The following is a 20,866-nucleotide window of genomic DNA, read 5'->3' on the forward strand; positions in this document are numbered from 1 at the left end:
GAACATAACATAACATCACATAACATAACATCACATAACATAACATCACATAACATCTCATAACATAGCACTCGTTCAGTACTCCCATCAATAACAACAACAGGTGTGACATTATTACCATATTAAACACTTAGTATTATCTCGTGGTGATTGTGTTAACAGTTGTGTCTTCTTCTTACAGGTGTGTTGAGGGGTACAGGTGTGTGACTGTCACGTTCTCAGGAGGGAGGTAAGATGTACACACACACACACACACACACACACACACACACACACACACACACACACACACACACACACACACACACACACACATATACACAGGAGAGAGAGATGACAAGGGAGAGAAAACGTGTGTGTGTGTGTGTGTGTGTGCGTGTGTATGTAATAATAATAATAATAATTGACGTGGTGTAGTAATTCCCTCACAGATGGTGTTATATGAGTGAGGTGTGGTCCCAGGCCTTCCTATCGTAGACGGATTAACACATCGCTGGCTGTTGTTGGGTCTCACGGGCGCCATCACTGGTACCTGGGACCTCACTGTGTGAAGGAACTTGGGTAATGACTGTTACTGTTGAGTTGTTCTCACTGACTTAAGCACTGTTCACCACTGTTCACCTCTGTTTAACACTGGTTCCATTCCTTTCCTAAATGAAATAGTAACTCTGGAGAGAACTTGTTGATATTCCGGTGAGGAGGTTCAGGGAAGGAGTTGGTATGGGCCAACTTAACAGGGATCTGGCTGCCTGAGAGGAGCGCCAGGTACGTCTTGACCCTTCGGTGGTCAAGGATGTGTGTGTGTGTGTGTGTGTGTGCTTTAACCTACAGTGCTATAAATTCTTCAATATTTATTTTATTTTGCTGTTTTTTTATTGGATTTTATTTCAAGTTTTTCATTGTTGTCTCCTGGGGGTAATTTTTGTCTTCAAGTTTGTACAGCGGAAAGAATAGTTCCTTGGTTGTGTGGAGGGTCTCACTGTCTCTCTCACTCTACTGTCTCCCTCACTCTACTGTCCTCTCCACCTACTGTCTCTCTCACCTACTGTCTCCTCACTCTACTGTCTCACTCTACTGTCTCTCTCCACTCTACTGTCTCTCCTCTACTGTCTCTCTCACTCTACTGTCTCCCTCACTCTACTGTCTCTCCTCACTCAACTGTCTCCCCACTCCACTGTCTCTCCCACCTACTGTCTCTCCCCACCTACTGTCTCCCTCACTCTACTGTCTCCCCCACTCTACTGTCTCTCTCACTCTACTGTCTCCCTCACTCTACTGTCTCCCCACTCTACTGTCTCCTCACCTACTGTCTCCTCACTCTACTGTCCCCCACCTACTGTCTCCTCACCCACTGTCTCCCCACTCTACTGTCTCTCTCACTCTACTGTCTCCCCTCAATCTACTGTCTCTCTCCACTCTACTGTCTCCTCACTCTACTGTCTCTCACTCCTACTGTCTCCCTCACTCTACTGTCTCCCCTCACTCTACTGTCTCCCCACTCTACTGTCTCTCTCACTCTACTGTCTCTCACTCTACTGTCTCTCTCACTCTACTGTCTCTTCACTCTACTGTCTCCTCACTCTACTGTCTCTCTCACTCTACTGTCTCCCCACTCTACTGTCTCCTCACTTCCCTCACTCTACTGTCTCACTCACTGTCTCCTACTCCTACTGTCTCTCTCACTCTACTGTCTCTCCCACTCTACTGTCTCCCCACCTACTGTCTCCCCACTCTACTGTCTCTCTCACCTCTACTGTCTCTCTCACCCTACTGTCTCCCTCACTCTACTGTCTCTCACTCTACTGTCTCCCCACTTTACTGTCTCTCTCACCTACTGTCTCTCTCTCTCACTTCCGTCTCTCCTCACTCTACTGTCTCCCTCACTCTACTGTCTCCCTCACTCTACTGTCCCCCCTCACTCACTGTCTCTCTCACTCTACTGTCCTCTCTACCCTACTGTCTCTCTCACTCTACTGTCTCTCTCACTGTACTGTCCTCTCACTCTACTGTCTCCCTCACTCTACTGTCTCTCTCTCATTCTACTGTCTCACTCTACTGTCTCTCCTCACTCCCTACTGTCTCTCTCACTCTACTGTCTCTCACTCTACTGTCTCTCCCACCTCTACTGTCTCTCTACCTACTGTCTCCCTCACTCTACTGTCTCCCCTACTCCACTGTCTCCCCACTTTACTGTCTCTCTCACTCTACTGTCTCTCCTCCTCTACTGTCTCTCTCTCACTCTACTGTCTCTCTCACTCTACTGCCCTCTCACTCTACTGTCTCCCTCACTCACTGTCTCTCTCATTCTCCTCTGTCTCTCACTCTACTGTCTCTCTCACTCTACTGTCTCTCTCACTCTACTGTCTCCCCACTCTACTGTCTCCCCACCCACTGTCTCTCACTCCACTGCCCTCACTCTACTGTCTCTCACTCTACTGTCTCTCTCACTCTACTGTCTCTCACTCTACTGTCTCTCATTCTACTGTCTCTCTCCACTCTACTGTCTCCTCACTCTACTGTCTCCCTCACTCTACTGTCTCTCTCACCTACTGTCTCTCACCCCACTGTCCCTCACCTCACTGCCCTCTCACCTCTACTGTCTCTCACTCACTGCCCTCACTCTACTGTCTCTCACTCTACTGTCTCTCTCACTCTACTGTCTCTCCACTCTACTGTCTCTCACCTACTGTCTCTCATTCTACTCTGTCTCTCCCACTCTACTGCCCCCCACTCACTGTCTCTCACTCTACTGTCTCACCCCACCTGTCTCCCCTCACTCTACTGTCTCTCCTCACCTACTGTCTCCCTCACTCTACTGTCTCCCCCACTCTACTGCCTCCCTCACTCTACTGTCTCTCACTCACTGTCTCCCCACCTACTGTCCTCCCACTCCCCACTGTCTCTCACCTACTGTCTCTCATTCTACTGTCTCTCCCCACCTACTGTCTCCCTCACTCTACTGTCTCACCCCACTGTCTCCTCACCCCACTGTCTCCCCACTCACTGTCTCTCTCACTCTACTGTCTCCTCACTCTACTGTCTCCCCCACTCTACTGTCTCCCCTCACTCTACTGTCTCTCACCCCACTGTCTCCCCCACTCACTGTCTCCCTCACCTACTGTCTCCCCACTCTACTGCCTCCCTCACTCTACTGTCTCCCCCCCACTGTCTCCCCCACTCCCCACTGTCTCCTCACTCTACTGTCTCCCCACTCTACTGTCTCTCCTCACTCTACTGTCTCCCCACCCTACTGTCCCCACTCTACTGTCTCTCCCCATTCTCCTACTGTCCTCACCTCTACTGTCTCTCCCACTCTACTGTCCTCCCACTCTACTGTCTCCTCACTCCACTGTCTCTCTCATCACTGTCTCCTCACTCTACTGTCTCCTCACTCTACTGTCTCCCTCACTCTACTGTCTCTCTCCACTCTACTGTCTCTCACTCTACTGTCTCCTCACTCTACTGCCTCCTCACTCTCTGTCTCCTCACTCTACTGTCTCTCACTCTACTGTCTCCTCACTCTACTGCCTCCTCACTCTACTGTCTCTCACTCTGTCTCCCCACTGTCCTATTCACCGTCCCAACCCTCAGTGTCTCTCAGGACGGAGAGACAGGTACTGGGCCAGGAAAATATCTCAAAAATTGTCTCTTTGATTTCGCCAAAGTTTAAAGGTCGGGTCATATTATTTTGGCGTTGGTGTTACAAAATACGAGTGCATGGTAGGGGAGGACCTGTGTGTGTGTGTGTGTGTGTGGAGGACGTGTGTGTGTGTGGGGCAGCGACGTGTGTGTGTGTGGCAGCGACGTGTGTGTGTGTGTGTGTGGCAGCGATGTGTGTGTGTGGGGGCGCGTGTGTGTGTGTGTGGCAGCGATGTGTGTGTGTGTGTGCAGCGACGTGTGTGTGTGTGTGTGTGGCAGCGACGTGTGTGTGTGTGTGTGTGTGTGTGTGGCAGCGACGTGTGTGTGTGTGTGGAGCAGCGATGTGTGTGTGTGTGTGGCAGCAATGTGTGTCTGTGTGGGGGCAGGATGTGTGTGTGTGTGGTAGCGATGTGTGTGTGTGTATGTGTGTATGTGTGTGTGTGTGTGTGTGTGTGTGTGTGTGTGTGTGTATGTGTGTGTGTGTGTGTGTGTGTGTGTGTGTGTGTGTGTGTGTGTGTGTGTGTCAGCCAGACAGCCGACACACCTGTGGTTTATTGGATTTAACGCCATCACTGTTGACGGCTCTTTTTAACCTAACAGAAGCAGCTGACAGTCTCTGTTTATTGGTATGTCTGTCCGCCTGTCCAATTAGTTCTGTCTCTGTCGAATTCGTTCTCTTTAGTAAACAGTATGGCGTCCCTAGTAACAAGTATGGCGTCCCTAGTAACCAATATGGCGTCCCTAGTAACCAATATGGCGTCCCTAGTAACCAATATGGCGTCCTAGTAAATATGGCGTCCCTAGTAACCAATATGGCGTCCTAGTAACCAATATGGCGTCCTTAGTAACCAATATGGCGTCCCTAGTAACCAATATGGCGTCCCTAGTAACCAATATGGCGTCCCTAGTAACCAATATGGCGTCCCTAGTATCCAATATGGCGTCCTAGTAACCAATATGGCGTTCCTAGTAACCAAGTATGGCGTCCCTAGTAACTGCATGATGTCCTAACCAATATGGCGTCCCTAGTAACCAATATGGCGTCCCTAGTAACCAGTATGGCGTCCCTAAACCAATATGGTCCTCTAGTAACCAATATGGCGTCCCTAGTAACCAGTATGGCGTCCCTAGTAACCAATAGAGACCCTAGTAACCAATATGGCGCCCCTAGTACCAGTATGGAGTCCCTAGTAACCAGTATGATGACCCTAGTACCAATATAGTGACCCTTGTAACCAATATAGTGACCCTAGTAACCAGTATGGCGTCCCTAGTAACCAATATGGCGTCCCTAGTAACCAATAATGTCCCTAGTAACCAGTATGGCGTCCCTAGTAACCAGTATGATGACCCTAGTAACCAATATAGTGACCCTAGTAACCAGTATGGAGTCCCTAGTAACCAATATGGAGTCCCTAGTAACCAATATGGCGTCCCTAGTAACCAGTATGGAGTCCCTAGTAACCAGTATGATGACCCTAGTAACCAATATAGTGACCCTAGTAACCAGTATGGCGTCCCTAGTAACCAGTATGATGACCTAGTAACCAAATGGGTCCTAACCAGTATGATGACCCTAGTAACCAATATGGCGTCCCTAGTAACCAGTATGGAGTCCCTAGTAACCAGTATGATGACCTAGTAACCAATACAGACCCTAGTAACCAGTATGGCGTCCTAGTAACCATATGATGACCCTAGTAACCAATATGGCGTCCCTAGTAACCAGTATGATGACCTAGTAACAATATGGCGTCCTAGTAACGTATGGAGTCCTAGTAACCAGTATGATGACCCTAGTAACCAATATAGTGACCCTAGTAACCAGTATGGCGTCCCTAGTAACCAGTATAGTGACCCTAGTAACCAGTATGGCGTCCCTAGTAACCAATATGGCGTCCCTAGTATGGCAGAATAATGAAACACTATTTAATTCATTCTTATATTTATCCATTAAATTTCTTTATCACTGTAAAAGGTGATTTATATTTTCCCGCCTCGTTATAAGTATTCATTTTTCTCTCCATTGTTTGTTTTGGTATTTTTTAATTAACTTTAAGACCACAATACCCAAGTGAGGCCATTTATGTCATCACAATGGGTGGCTCTTATTGGCTGGCGGGATTGTGTCATCATGTTGATTCGCTCTTATTGGCGGAAGGGCGTGTGATGTCACAGTGAGGTGGCTCTTATTGGCTGGCAAGGACTGTGACATCATGTTGATTCGCTCTCATTGGTGGAAGGGCGTGTGACGTCACGGGCGCTGGGGATGGCCGGTCCTATTGATGAGTCGGCGAGGATCGTCACCAGTGATGCTAAGGTCCAGTTTTAACCCGTGCCGGATAACCCGTTCCTATTTTTACCGGCGGCGGTTGAAGGTGGCCGGGTAGGTGCAGGGTTATTAGCTGTGTTAGTGGTGTTAGGTGCAGTGGTGGGATGAGGAGAGGTAGAGGTGTGAGGGAGGGGAAGAGCTGTTGGCGGCACTGCTCGTCACAACGGGGCCAGAGATTACCAACACCTCCACCCTCACCTACCTCCACCTCCCCCACCTCCACCCTCACCTACCTCCACCCTCCCCTACCTCCTCCTCCTCCACCCCTCCCTACCTCCTCCTCCTCCCTCCCCTACCTCCTCCTCCCTCCACCTCCCCTACCTCCTCCTCCTCCACCCTCACCTACCTCCACCCCTCACCACCCTCCACCCTACCTACCTCCTCCACCCCTCACCTACCTCCCTCCTCCACCCTCACCCACCTCCTCCTCCACCTCACCCACCTCCCTCCTCCACCCCTCACCCACCTCCTCCACCCTCACCCACCTCCTCCACCCTCACCCTCCTTTCCACCCCTCACCTACTCCTCCTCCTCCACCCTCACCCACCTCCTCCTCCACCCCTCACCTACTTCCTCCTCCTCCATCCTCACCTACCTCCTCCTCCTCCACCTTCATCTGCCTCTCCTCCACCCTCACCTTCCTTCTCCTCCTCTTCCACCCACACCTACCTGAGTTTATATTTATTATTGTTGTTCTTTAGCCCAGTGTGTGTGTGTGTGTGTGTGTGTGTGTGTGATATTTTTTACAATGGTCGGCACTGGGCTGTTCTTATAGCGATCAGTTCGTGCTCGTATGGGCTGGATGTGGTAGTGATGTCGAACAGCAATTCTCAGACGAGGGATCTCGGGTGGTAGTAGGAGCCGGTGTCGAGGATGGTGCAGAAGCTTCTCACCAAATTTGCAGATGAGGTCATGGTGATTGTCAGAGTGAGCCGAGAGGGTCAGTGTGTGTGTGTGTGTGTGTGTGTTATTGTATTTAGTGATGCCACAGTGAAATGTCAAGTTTCACCTCACAGCATGACGTCACCAGTTAGTCTCGCTCTCACTATCAGTCACTGTCACTCACTCACCGTCACTCACTTTCACACTGTCAGCCTCACTATTAATATGTCCCCTAACGACACTCACTATAACCAGACATTCCATTCTCCCTCACCATCAGGTCTTGTCCAGGTCGTAACTAGGCAACACTGTAACCAATACATTTAAAACTTGGTGTATAGATCCTCATGGCATCTATACAGAGCCCTATTAAATTTGGCCACAGTGCATAGTTTAGTTTTGCTGCTCTGAAGGAAAGTATGGAGGAGTGTCTGTAAATTATGGTGACAATTTTCTTACAACTTGTACTGTGGTTTGGTTGGCTGGTAAGGCGTGCTCTGTTATATGGTTGGTTGGTGATGTTGTGAGCTGGAGACCAAACTATTATTATTATTATTATTATTATTATTATTATATATGGGGTATTTTCTTTGATTTTCTTTTTATTTGGTGTATGAGAGGATCCCCTTAAATGTGAGAAAAAAATGAGTGTGCTTAACGTCACCATGAAAACGACATCCAGTGGTGTCTTATTACGAAGAGAAAACTGTATGTTAACAGGGGATCCTTTTACGAGTGTGGTGAAAGTGACTCCATCTTTATTTGTTGTCATTAGTGGGAGGGCGTATGACGTCACAATTGGATGGTGAGTATTGGCTGGCAAGGAATATGAGGTCATGTTTGCTCATTGGTAGAAACGTATATGACGTCCTAGTGTGATGGTTCGTATTGGCTGGCAAGGAAAATGAAGTCGGTTCGTATTGGCTGGCAAGGAAAATGACGTCCTGTTTGCTCATTGGTAGAAGGGTATATGACGCCATAGTGTGATAGATCGTATTGACTGCCAAGGAATATGACGTCATGTTTGTTTGCTCTCATTGGTGGAAGGGTATATGATGCCAGCGTGATGGTTCGCATTGGCTGGCAAGGAATGTAAAGTTATGTTTGTTTGCTCTCATTGGTGGAAGGATGTGTGACGTCACGGGCGGAGTATTTGGGACCACCTGAATGGGTCTTGAATCTCTCGGGGTTTTAATTACGCAGCCTCGAGGACCATCTACATTATCTCTCGAATATGGAGCTGACTCTCTCCGTCTCTCCCTAGCACAACACGATCTATTTACAGTATATATCTATAGTATATCATTATGTCTCTTATCTCCATTTAATTCTCTCAGCAGCAAGTAAGACACACACACACACACACACACGTACACACACACACGAAACCCCCCTCCCCACCACCCCGTCCCACCCCGTCCTCTTTCTTTACCTGGCCCACCCTAATTTCCTGGGTCATTCACTGGTCCATGCTTATCCCACCTCCTTCCTGCCCTCCCACCCCTTTCCTGCTCCCTCTCCCACCCCTTTCCTGCCTCGCCCACTCCTCACCCCACCCCCACCCTTCCTTGAGATACGGTCTGGGCATATTTAACTTAAGTAAATATTGGCCAGCGGGGGAGGGGGTTATGGTAGGAAGGTTATGGTAGGAAGGAGGGTTATGGTAGGAAGGTTATGGTAGGTAGGAGGGTTATGGTAGGAAGGTTATGGTAGGAAGGTTGGTAGAGGGTTATGGTAGGAAGGTTATGGTAGGAAGGTTATGGAGAGTGGTATGAGGAATATGGTAGGGTTATGGTAGGTAGGAGGGTTATGGTAGGAAGGTTATGGTAGGAAGGGGTTATGGTAGGAAGAGGGTTGGTGGTAGGGAAGGTTATGGTAGGAAGGAGGGTTATGGTAGGAAGGTTATGGTAGGAAGGAGGGTTATGGTAGGAAGGTGGTAGGGAAGGAGGGAGGTAGTAGGAGGTTGGTGGTAGGAAGGAGGTATGGTAGGAAGGTTATGAGGAAGGTGGTAGGAGGTTGGTGGTAGGGAAGGTTATGGTAGGGAAGGTTATGGTAGGTAGTGGTTGGTGAGGAGGGAGGGTTATGGTAGGAAGGAGGTTGGTGGTAGGAAGGTTATGGTGGTGGAAGGTTGTGGTAGGAAGGAGGTTGTAGGAAGGAGGGTTGGTGGTGGTAAGGAGGGTTATGGTAGGAAGGTTATGGTAGGTAGAAGGTTATGGTAGGAAGGAGGGTTATGGTAGGAAGGAGGGTTATGGTAGGGAAGGTTGGTGGTGGTGGTAGGAGGGTTATGGTAGGAAGGTTATGGTAGGAAGGAGGGTTATGGTAGGAAGGGTGGTATGGTAGGAAGGTTGGTGGAGGTAGGAGGGTTATGCAGGTAGGAGGGTTATGGTAGGTAGGAGGCTATGGTAGGAGGTTATGGTAGGAAGGAGGGTTATGGTAGGAAGGTTGGTAGGAAGGTTTATGGTAGGAAGGTTATGGTAGGTAGGAGGGTTATGGTAGGAAGGTTGGGTGGTAGGTAGGAGTGGAGGAAGGTTGGTGGAGGGAGGTTATGGTGGGTTATGGTAGGAAGGAGGGTTATGGTAGGAAGGTTAAGTGGTAGGGAAGGTTGGTGGTAGGAAGGTTGAGGTAGGAGGGTTATGGTAGGAAGGTTGGTGAGGAAGGGAGGGGTTAGGTGGGAGGGTAGTGGTAGGAAGGTTGGTAGGTAGGAGGTTATGGTAGGAAGGAGGGTTATGGTAGGAAGGAGGTTAGGTGGTAGGAAGGTTGTAGGTAGGAGGTTGGTAGGGAAGGTTAGTGGTAGGAGGGTAGGGGTTGGTGGTAGGAGGAGGGTTATGGTAGGAAGGTTATGGTAGGAAGGAGGGTTATGGTAGGGAGGGTATGGTAGGAAGGTTATGGTGAGGAAGGTAGGTAGGAGGTTATGGTAGGGAAGGAGGGGTTATGGTGGGAGTAGGTTAAGTGCAGGTAGGTGAAGGTTATGGTAGGTGAGGGGTTGGTGGTAGGAAGGAGTGGTTGAGGGAAGGAGGTATGGTAGGAAGGAGGGTTGGTAGGAAGGGTTATGGTAGGAAGGAGTGGGTTGGTAGGAAGGTTATGGTAGGGAAGGTTATGGTAGTAGGAGGGTGGCAGGTAGGAAGGTAGGTAGAGGTTGAGGAGGGTTATGGTAGGAAGGAGGAAGGATGGTTATGGGTAGGAGGTTATGGAGGTAGGGGTTATGGCAGGAGAGGTTATGGCAGGGAAGGTTATGGTAGGAAGGAGTGGTTATGAGGGAAGGTTATGGGAGGGGGTTGGTAGGGGTTATGGTAGTAGGAGGTTATGGTAGGAAGGTTATGGTAGGTAGGAAGGTTATGGTAGGTAGAGGTTATGGTAGGAAGGAGGGTTGGTAGAGAAGGCAGGTAGGAAGGAGGGTTATGGTAGGGAAGAGGGCTATGGTAGGTAGGGGGGTTATGGTAGGGTGGGAGGGTTGTAGGGAGGAGGGTTATGGTAGGAAGGTTAAGGCAGGAGGGTTATGAGTAGAAGGTTATGGTAGGAAGGTGGTTGGTGGTAGGTGTTATGGTAGGTAGGAGGGTAGTGGTAGGGAAGGTTATGGTAGGAAGGGAGTGGTTATGGTAGGGAAGGTTATGGCAGGAAGGTTAGTGGTGAGGTAGGAGGGTTATGGTAGGTAGGGTGTGGGTAGGAGGTGGTGTGGGAAGGAGGGTTATGGTAGGGAAGGTTATGTAGGAAGGAGGGTTATGGTAGGAAGGAGGGTTATGGTAGGGAAGGAGGGTTATGGTAGGTAGGAGGGTTTGGTAGGCAGGAGGTTATGGGGTAGGGTTGGGTGGAAGGTTATGGTAGGTGGGGAGGGCTTGGTAGGTGTGGAAGGTGGCAGGGGGTTGGTGGTAGGTAGGAGGGTTGTGTGAGGTTGGTAGGCAGGAAGGTTAGTGGTAGGTAGGAAGTGGTAGGTGGGTGAGTTAATGACTCCATGAGGAGGCCACGGAGATTAGTAGGGTGGTCGGAAGTTCCAGGAGGCTAGGTAGCCTCCTGAGATCACAAACACCCTGGGGTAGGAGAAGGCAGCAGTAGGTTAGCACGATGAAAGGTTATGTGGAGGAGATAATGTTCCGATGTATACGACGGAGCATTTGGAGGACGCTTCCAGGAGATATATCTACCGGGAGGAGGGGGGGGGGTGGTATTAGCACTGACTACTGCAGTAAAGTCACAGGAGGAGGAGGTAGAAGGGAAGAGGTGACTAGGAGGAGGAAGAGAAAGGAGAATAAAAGGAGGAGGAGGAGGTAGGAGGAGGTAATCAACATGAAGAAGAAGAACAACAGGGGGTGAGGAAGAGGAGGAGGGGAGGAGGAAGATGAAGATCACCTCTGAGAGATTATTATCAACATTAAAGAGTTTTCCACGCACCGGCTTAGTCAGTCTGGGCAGAGGTCAGGCACGTGTAGGTTAGGTCAGGTAGTCAGGTCAGGCACGTGTAGGTTAGGTTCTGTTAGGTTAGGCACGTGTAGGTTCTGTTAGGTTAGGTAATGCGTGTGTTAGGTTAGGTTGGCACGTGTAGGTTAGGTTCTGTTAGGTTAGGCACGTGTAGGTTCTGTTAGGTTAGGCAATGTGTGTTATGGGCTGTGGTGGTACGTGTGTGTTTGTTGTCAGGCACGAGGTTGGGTCAGGCCTGTCAGGGGTCAGGAAGTTTGATTAGCCGCTTTGTGTTAGGCTAGGTTTGCTTTGGTGGTTAGGATGTTATCTTTGGTTAGGTGTAGTTAGGTTAGCTTTGGTTCGGAAATGGCTTTGTTGGGTTTGTGTTGATTAGCTTTTGGCTTGGCAATTTGTAGTTGTTTAGTTTTGTTGCTGCCTGTGTTAGTTTGGTTGGTTGTTATAGTTGTGTTGTTTAGCTTTGTTAGTTTGTGTTAGCTAGCTTGTGTGTTGTGTCTGTTGGTTGGGTTCTGTGTTGGCTTTTGGGAAGGCTGTGAGTAGTTGTGTTGCTTTGTTGTGTTGGTGTTGCAGATTTATTTAGAAATGGTCAGGACAGAGGCCACTGTTTTTATAATGAATTAAACACAAAAATCAGAAAGGTTTTATCAGTCATGTTTGTTCGTCTCAGGGAGGCGTTTGTCACCGAGGCTGGTTGTTGTTGTTTGGGTTCCTGTGGGGGCAGCCGGATTTGTGGATGAGGGGCGGGGCTAGTATCTCTGACGTCACACGAACGGTTGGATTGTAAACAAGACACAACGGGAAGCGGAGGGTCTCTCTCTCTCTCTCTCTCTCTCTCTCTCTCTCTCTCTCTCTCTCTCTCTCTCTCTCTCTCTCTCTCTCTCTCTCTCTCTCAGCTTATCATTATAATTTATTTGTTTTAATTAAAAGCTGGTAATTCTGCCTCTAAGGTTTTAATAATTCCGTCTATTATTATCCTTTGCAAAAATTTCTTTATTATTATTATATATTATTATTATTATTATTATTATTATTATTATTGAGTGATAAAAGAGAATGAAAGGGATATAGAGAGGGGGGTGAGAGGGAGAAGTGAGAGGATTGAGGCAGGAAGAAAGGGAGAGAGAGAGAGAGAGATCTAACATGTGACTTCATATGGGCTACCTAAATCCACCCTCTGAACCCCTCATGACTCCTCCTCTCCTCATGAGCCCTCCCCTCCTCATGACTCCTCCCGTCCTCATGACTCCTCCCTTCCTCATGACTTCCCTCATGACCTCTCCTCTCCTCATGACCTTCCTCTCCCTTGACCCTCCTCTCCTCATGACCCTCCTCTCCTCTTGGCCCTCCTCTCTCCTCATTGACCCTCCTCTCCTCATGACCCCTCCTCCTCGTGACCCCTCCTCTCCTCATGACCCTCCTCCTCATGACCCCTCCTCCCTCATGACCCTCCTCTCCTCATGACCCTCCTCTCCTCAGACCCTCCTCTCCTCATGACCCTCCTCTCCTCATGACCCCTCCTCTCCTCACGACCCCTCCCTCTCCTCACTGACCCTCCTCTCCTCACGACCCTCTCCTCTCCTCATGACCTCTCCTCCCTCTCCCACCCCTCCCTCTCTCATGACCCTCCTCTCATGCTCCTCCCTCCTCATGACCCTCCTCTCTGCCCTCTTCTCCCTCAGACCCTCTCCCTCCTCGCGGCCCCTCCCTCCTCATGACCCTCCTCTCCTCATGGCCCTCCTCTCCTCTGACCTCCTCTCCTCATGCCCCTCCTCTCCCTCATGACCCCTCCTTCCTCATGCCCTCCTCCCTCGGCCTCCTCTCCTCATGCCCCTCCTCTCCTCATGACCCCTCCTCTCCCTCATGACCCTCCTCTCTCCTCATGGCCTCCTCTCCTCGTGGCCCCTTCCTCTCCTCTGAGCTCCCCTCATGAGCCTCCCTCTTCATGACTCCTCCCTCCTCAGCCTGCCCCTCCTTCCTCATGGCCCTTCCCTCCTCAGACCCCTCCCTTCCCTCACGACCCCTCTCCCTTTTGGCCCCTCCTCTCCTCCGTGGCCTCTCTCCTCATGACCTTTCCTCTCCTCATAAGCCTCCCTCCTCGAGTCCTCCCTCCCTCATGACCCCTCCCTCCCTCATGCCCTCCCTCTCCTGGCCCCTCCCTCCCTCATGACCCCTCCCCTCCCTCATGACCCTCCCTCCCTTCTCATGACCCCTCCCTCCTCACGAGCCCCTCTCCCCTCATGCCCTCCTCTCTCTTGACCCCTCCTCTCCTCCTCATGGCCCCTCCCTCTCTCTCTGACCCCTCCCCTCTCTTGCCCCTTCCCCTCATGGCCCTCCTCTCCTCATGTCCCCTCCTCTCCTCATGACCCCTCCTCTCCCTCATGACCCCTCCCTCCTCAGACCCTCCTCTCCTCATGGCCCTCCTCTCTCACGGCCCTCCTCTCCTCACGACCCTCCTCTCCTCCTGACCCTCCCTCCTCATGACCCCTCCCTCCTCATGGCCCTCCCTCCTCCTCATGGGCCCCTCCTCTCCTCATGACCCCTTCCTCTCCTTCGTAGACCCCTCCCTCTCATGCTCTCCCTCTCATGACCCCTCCTCTCCTCATGACCTCCTCTCCTCATGACCCTCCCTCCTCATGTCCCTCCTCTCCTCATGGCCCCTCTCCTCTCCTTCTTTGCCCCTCTCTCTCCTCATGGCCTCTCCTCTCCTGGCCCTCCTCTCCTCATGACCCCTCCTCTCTCATGACCCCTCCTCTCCTCACGACCTCTCTCCCTCGGCTCCTCTCCTCTTGACTCCTCCTCTCTTCACGACCCCTCCTCTCCTCTGACCCCTCCTCTCCCATGACCCTTCCTCTCCCCCTTCCTTCCTCTCCTCCTTCTCCTCTGCTCCTCCTTCCTCATGCCCTCCTCTCCCATGCTCCTCTCCTCATGGCCCCTCCTCTCCCTCATGGCCCCTCCTCTTCATGGCCCCTCCTCTCCTCATGACCCCTCCTCTCCCTCATGACCCTCCTCTCCTCATGACCCTCCCTCCTCATGACTCTCCTCTCCTCATGACCCTCCTCTCCCTCATGACCCCTCCTCCCTCATGACCTCCTCCCCTCGCGCCCCTCCTCCCTCATGACCCTCCTCTCCTCATGACTCCTCCTCTCCTCATGACTCCTCCTCCTCATGGCTCCTCCTCCTCCTCATGACCCTCCTTTCCTCATGACCCTCCTCTCCTCTGCTCCTCCTCATGACCTCTCTCTCCTCATGACTCCTCCTCTCCTCATGACTCCTCCTCCTCATGACCTCTCCTTTCCTCATGACCCCTCCTCCTCACGACCCTCCCTCTCACTGACCCTCCTCTCCTCACGACCTCTCCTCTCCTCATGACCCCTCCTCTCATGACTCTTCCTCCTCATGACCCCTCCTCTCCTCATGACCCTCCTCCCTCATGACCCTCCTCTCCTCCCATGCTCCCTCCTCTCCCCTCATGACTCCTCCTCTCCCTCGCGACTCCTCCCCTCATGACCCCTCCTTTCCTCATGACCCTCCTCTCCTCATGACTCCTCCCTCTCTCATGACTCCTCCTCTCCTCATGACTCCTCCTCTCCTCATGACTCCTCCCTCTCCTCATGACCCCTCCTCTCTCATGACTCCTCTCCTCCTCATGACCTCCTCTCCTCATGACCCCTCCTCTCCTCATGACTCTCCTCTCCTCATGACTCCTCTCCCTCTCTCCTCATGACCTCTCCTCCTCATGACCCTCCTCCTCATGACCCTCCTCTCCTCATGACTCCTCCTTCCTCATGACTCCTCCCTCTCCTATGACTCCTCCTCTCCTCATGACCCCTCCTCTCCTCATGACCCTCCTCTCCTCATGACTCCTCCTCTCTCCTTGATCCCTCCTCCTCCCATGACCCTCCTTCTCATGACCCCTCCTTTCCTCATGACTCTCCTCTCCTCATGGCCCTCCTTCCTCATGACCCTCCTCTCCTCTTTCATGACTCTCCTTCTCCTCATGACTTCCTCTCTCTCTTATGACCCTCCTCTCCTCATGACCCCTCCCTTCCCTCATGACTCCTCCCTTCTCATGACCCTCCCTCTCATGACTCCTCCCTCTCATGACTCCCCCATGACCCTCCCTCTCATGACTCCTCCCTCTCATGACCCCTCCTCTCATGACTCCTCCCTCCTGACCCCTCTCCCTTCTCATGACCCCTCCCTCTCATGACCCCTCCCTCTCATGACCCCTCCCTCTCATGACCCCTCTCCCTCTCATGACCTCCCTCTCATGACTCCTCCCTCTCATGACTCCTCCTCTCATGACTCCTCCTCCCTATGACCCCTCCTCTCATGACCCTCCCTCTCATGACTCCTCCCTCTCTACCTCCTCTTGACTCCTCCTCATGACCCTCCCTCTCATGACTCTCTCCTCTCCTTCTGACCCCTCCCTCTCATGGCCCCTCCTCCTCATGACCCCTCCCTCTCTTGCTCCCTCCTCCCTCATGACCCCTCCTTCCTCATGACCCCTCCCTCTCATGACTCCTCCTCATGACCCTCCTCTCCTCATGACCCCTCCTTCCCTCATGACCCCTTCCTCTCATGACCCTCCCTCATGACCCTCCTCCTCTTCTGACCTCCTCCCTCTCATGACCCTCCTCCCTCATGACCCTCCTCCTCATGACCCCCTCCCTCTCAGACCCTCTCCTCCTTCATGACTCTCCTCCTGACCCTCCCTCTCATGACTCCTCCTCTCATGACCTCCTTCTCATGACCCCCTCCTTTCATGATCCCTCCCTCTCAGACCCTCCCTCATGACTCCTCCCTCTCATGACTCCTCCTCATGACCCTCCTCTCATGACCCCTCCTCTCTCATGACCCTCCTCATGACTTCTCCTCATGACCCTCTCCTCTCTCATGACTCCTCCTCCTCTCATGACTCCTCCCTCTCATGAACTTTGAATCCATTATGATGATTTATTCCCTTCCCAACCCAAGAATTAAGGGTGAGGAGGGGGTCGTGTGTCGTCTATTCACCTATCTTACGAGTCTCTATTTCGTTCAAGATTCTCAAAGATTCTCTTACGTTCAAGATTCTCAAAGATTCTTAGGTTCAATTCACACCCTTTAATAGTTAATGTAAGAACGCGTCTGTCTCACTGAGGAATATAACTTTCGAAATGGCTTCCAATTTGTGCCGAGACTCTGGCCCATTAACTAGATAACGCTGTTCTCTCCTTTACACTTAACGAGGAATGTAGATGCTCCAACCTCTGAGAATCTGGGTCATGTTGAGGTCAATTGTGAGGTGGTTTTTTTGGGGTGGCAGGTCTGGAAAGTTTTGTTGGTGAAACTTCTATAATGACGTCAATGGTGGTCTGGTGGGCGAGAGAACGTGAATGTGGTAGTGGGTGGAGGAGGAAAGTATAGGTGGGTAAGGGGAAAGTGAGGGGTGGGCAAAAGAAAGGTGAGGATGGACAATGTTGGGCAAGAGGAAAGTGGGCAATGGTTGGGCAAGAGAAAAGTGAGAGTGGGCAATTGGTGGGCAAGAGGAAGGTGAGGATGGACAAGAGGGAGGTAAAGGCGGGTAATAGTTAGGCAAGAGGAGGGCGAGGGTGGGCAATGGGTGGGCAATAGTGTCAGCAGGCGGTCAGGCAATAAACAATTTCTCTATGTCTCCCCTCTACTGGGTCAAATTTTTCATGGTTTTGGCCACCTAATGAATTACTGGTGTGTGTGTGTGTGTGTGTGTGTGTGTGTGTGTGTGTGTGTGTGTGTGTGTGTGTGTGTGTGTGTGTGTGTGTGTGTGTGTGTGTGTGGTGTGTGTGTGTGTCAAGGCTTCCCTCCCCCACCGTGGAAGGATGTGGTCAAGTACTCCCCACCATAATAGAGTGTGGAAGTGTGTGGCCCAGTAATCCCATTCCCCACCATGGGAGAGTGTGGCCCAATACCCCTTCATGGGAGAGAGTGAGGATGTGTGGCCCAAGGAAGGAAGGATATCAACATTCTCGCATTAGGCTTCACTAAACATGGTCGACCCTGCCAAGATCTCTCTCATAGGACCCCGAAACATATCAATTTTAGTGCCCAATTTACTCTTGGGATTATAGACTGAAGTCGCCTGGAGCGAAATTTTCTTCTCGGGACTATAAAATAAATTTCTTTCTTTAGTGCAAAAATTTTCCTCTCGATACGCAAGATCAAATTCTGGGTAAAAGTTTTCACTGTCCTTTAAATTTTCCTAATGATACCAAGAGTAGAATTTTCTGAGTCTAGGAAAGTCTCCCAACAGTGCCTCCTCCCCTTCCTCCATCCCTTTCCCTCCTTGTAGACCAGCGGAGTCTATCCCAAGAGCGTCGGAGAGTCTGTCGGGACTACGAACCAGAATATCCAAGGACCAAATTTTTCTTGGTTGACCCTGATGACCACTTAAAAAAAATTTTCCTCAAAGAACCCCCGAAGAAAATTTTAATAGCAAAATTGTCCTAGCACGAGCCTAGGAGTTCTACCCCGACCCTACACCCGAACCTAGCAGACGTGGAAAGCCCTAACGTCGTTTTCTCAGCCTAGAGAAAAAAAATCCGATTAAGCGATCGAATTTCACATTTTGTTTCTTGAGGAACTTTCTGAAGGTGAGGTGAGCGTCAGCTGAGGAACCTACTGACGGTGAGCTGGTAACCCCGGACAGTCTCAGCTCAATCATAGCTCCCAGACACCTCTCCGCTCACTCTCAGCTCCCCAGACAACTCTCAGCTCAACCATAGCTCCCAGACACCTCTCAGCTCACTTTCAGCTCCCCAGACACCTCAGCTCACTCTCAGCTCCCCTAGACACCTCTCAGCTCACTTTCAGCTCCCCAGACACCTCTCAGCTCACTCTCAGCTTCCCAAACAACTCTCAGCTCCTCAGACAACTCTCAGCTCCCCAGACAATTCTCAGCTCACTCTCAACTCCCTAGATAACTCCCAACTGACTCTCGGCTCCCCTGACAACCATCGGCCCACTCTCAGCTCCCCAGTCAACTCTCAGCTCACGAGTCCAGGAAGGAGCCACAAAAGAAGGGTGAACCAGGATGGATTATTGAAAATCTATGAGTTTGGTTAATTACTGTGTGTGTGTGGGTGGGGTGTGTGGATGGGGGTGTGGGTGGGTGTGGATGGGGGTGTGGATGGGTGTGTGTGTGGGTGTTGTGTTTGCCTTTTATCATTCACATCTTTGTTATCATCATCGTAATATCATCATCATCATCATCATCATCATCATCATCATCATAATAGCACAGCATTATATAGAATACTTTATGTAACGTCTTGTAAATATATAAAAGACAACGTAGTGTTTGATTGACTTAAAGAAAATGGTATGAGTAACTAACTTATTACTGTGTGTGTGTCAGGTCATGTTGATTAACTAACTGTTTCTTTCACAGGTGTTATAGGACCAGTGCTGCCTCACCTGGTAGAGGGTGAGTCTCTCTCTCTCTCTCTCTCTCTCTCTCTCTCTCTCTCTCTCTCTCTCTCTCTCTCTCTCTCTCTCTCTTCTTCTTCTCTCTCTCTCTCTCTTCTCTGTATGTCTGTTATATTCTTTTGTATGTTTTTTTTATGTACGTACTCATGTGTGTGTGTGTTTGACCTATTCAATATACGTATGTAGAGTCAAGTGTTACCAGAGCCAAGTGTTATCGGTTACCAGAGTCAAGTGTTACCAGAGCCAAGTGTTATCAGTTACCGAGCCAAGTGTTATCAGTTACTAGAGCCAAGTGTTACCAGAGCCAAGTGTTATCGGTTACTGGAGCAAGTGTTACCAGAGCCAAGTGTTACCAGAGTCATGTGTTACCGAGCCAAGTGTTACCAGAGCCAAGTGTTACCAGAGCCAAGTGTTACTCAGAGTCAAGTGTTACCAGAGCCAAGTGTTACTGATTAGGAGCCAAGTGTTACCAGAGCCAAGTGTTACCAGAGTCAAGTGTTACCAGAGCCAAGTGTTATCGATACCGGAGCCAAGTGTTACCAGAGCAAGTGTTACCAGAGCCAAGTGTTACAGAGTCAAGTGTTACCAGAGCCAAGTGTTACCAGAGCCAAGTGTTACCAGAGTCAAGTGTTACTAGAGCCAAATGTTACCAGAGCCAAGTGTTACCAGAGTCAGTGTTACCAGAGCCAAGTGTTATCGATACTGAGCTAAGTGTTACCAGAGCCAAGTGTTACCAGAGTCATGTGTTACCAGGAGTCAAGTGTTACCAGAGTCAAGTGTTACCAGAGCCAAGTGTTACCAGAGCCAAGTGTTACCAGAGCCAAGTGTTACTGATTACCGGAGCCAAGTGTTACCAGAGCCAAGTGTTACCAGAGTCATGTGTTGGCCAGAGTCAAGTGTTACCAGAGCCAAGTGTTACCAGAGCCAAGTGTTGCCAGAGCTGGTGTTACCAGAGCCAAGTGTTATCGGTTACGGAGCCAAGTGTTACCAGAGCCAAGTGTTACCAGAGTCAAGTGTTACCAGAGTCAAGTGTTATCGGTTACCGGAGCCAAGTGTTACCAGAGCTTGCAGACAGAGCAAGTGTTACAGAGCTGGTGTTATCGGTTACTGAGCCAAGTGTTACCAGAGCCAAGTGTTACCAGAGTCAAGTGTTACCAGAGTCAAGTGTTACCGGTTACCGGAGCCAAGTGTTACCAGAGCCAAGTGTTGCTCAGAGTCAAGTGTTACCAGAGCCAAGTGTTATCGGTTACCGGAGCCAAGTGTTACCAGAGCCAAGTGTTACCAGGAGCTAGGTGTTACCAGAGTCAAGTGTTACCAGAGTCAGTGTTACCAGAGCCAAGTGTTATCGGTTACCGGAGCTGTGCTTCAGAGCTAAGTGTTACCAGAGTCAAGTGTTACCAGAGCTAAGTGTTACCAGAGCCAAGTGTTACCAGAGTCGTGTTACCAGAGTCAAGTGTTACCAGAGTCAAGTGTTACCAGAGCCAAGTGTTACAGGTCAAGTGTTACCAGAGCCAGTGTTATCGGTTACCAGAGCCAAGTGTTACCAGAGCCAAGTGTTACCAGAGTCAGTGTTACCAGAGTCAAGTGTTATCGGTTACCGGAGCCGGCGTTACCAGAGCCAAGTGTTACCAGAGTCAAGTGTTACCAGAGCCAAGTGTTATCGGTTACCGGAGCTAAGTGTTACCAGAGCTAAGGTTACTAGAGCTATGTTACCAGAGTCATGTTACCAGAGCTAAGTGCAACCAGAGTCAAGTGTTATCGGTTACCGGAGCTAAGTGTTACCAGAGCCGTGTTACCAGAGTTGATGTGTTACCAGAGCCAAGTGTTACCAGAGTCAAGTGTTACCAGAGCCAAGTGTTATCGGTTACCGGAGCCAAGTGTTACCAGAGCCAAGTGTTACCAGAGCCAAGTGTTACCAGAGTCAAGTGTTACCAGAGCCATGTTACCAGAGTCAAGTGTTACCAGAGCCAAGTGTTATCGGTTACCGGAGCCAAGTGTTACCAGAGCCAAGTGTTACCAGAGTCAAGTGTTACCAGAGTCAAGTGTTACCAGAGCCAAGTGTTACCAGAGTCAAGTGTTACCAGAGCCAAGGTTATCGGCCAATGGGAGCTAAGTGTTCCAGAGCCAAGTGTTACCAGAGCCAAGTGTTACTTGTGA

The 20,866-nt window shown here is 50.5% G+C and overlaps 1 protein-coding gene across 1 annotated transcript in view; it reads left to right on the forward strand.

The window, feature by feature from the left end:
• Window positions 1-207: 207 nt before the first annotated feature.
• LOC121877712 (glucose transporter type 1-like) overlaps window positions 208-20,866 on the forward strand; it is a gene marked incomplete in the record, with an annotated part of 252,013 nt that continues 231,354 nt past the window's right edge. Inside the window, 1 exon segment of the mRNA XM_042383546.1 lies at window positions 208-229.

This window comes from Homarus americanus, unplaced genomic scaffold (genome assembly GCF_018991925.1).
Source record: "Homarus americanus isolate GMGI-L3 unplaced genomic scaffold, GMGI_Hamer_2.0 scaffold24523, whole genome shotgun sequence".
Taxonomy (NCBI): domain Eukaryota; kingdom Metazoa; phylum Arthropoda; class Malacostraca; order Decapoda; family Nephropidae; genus Homarus; species Homarus americanus.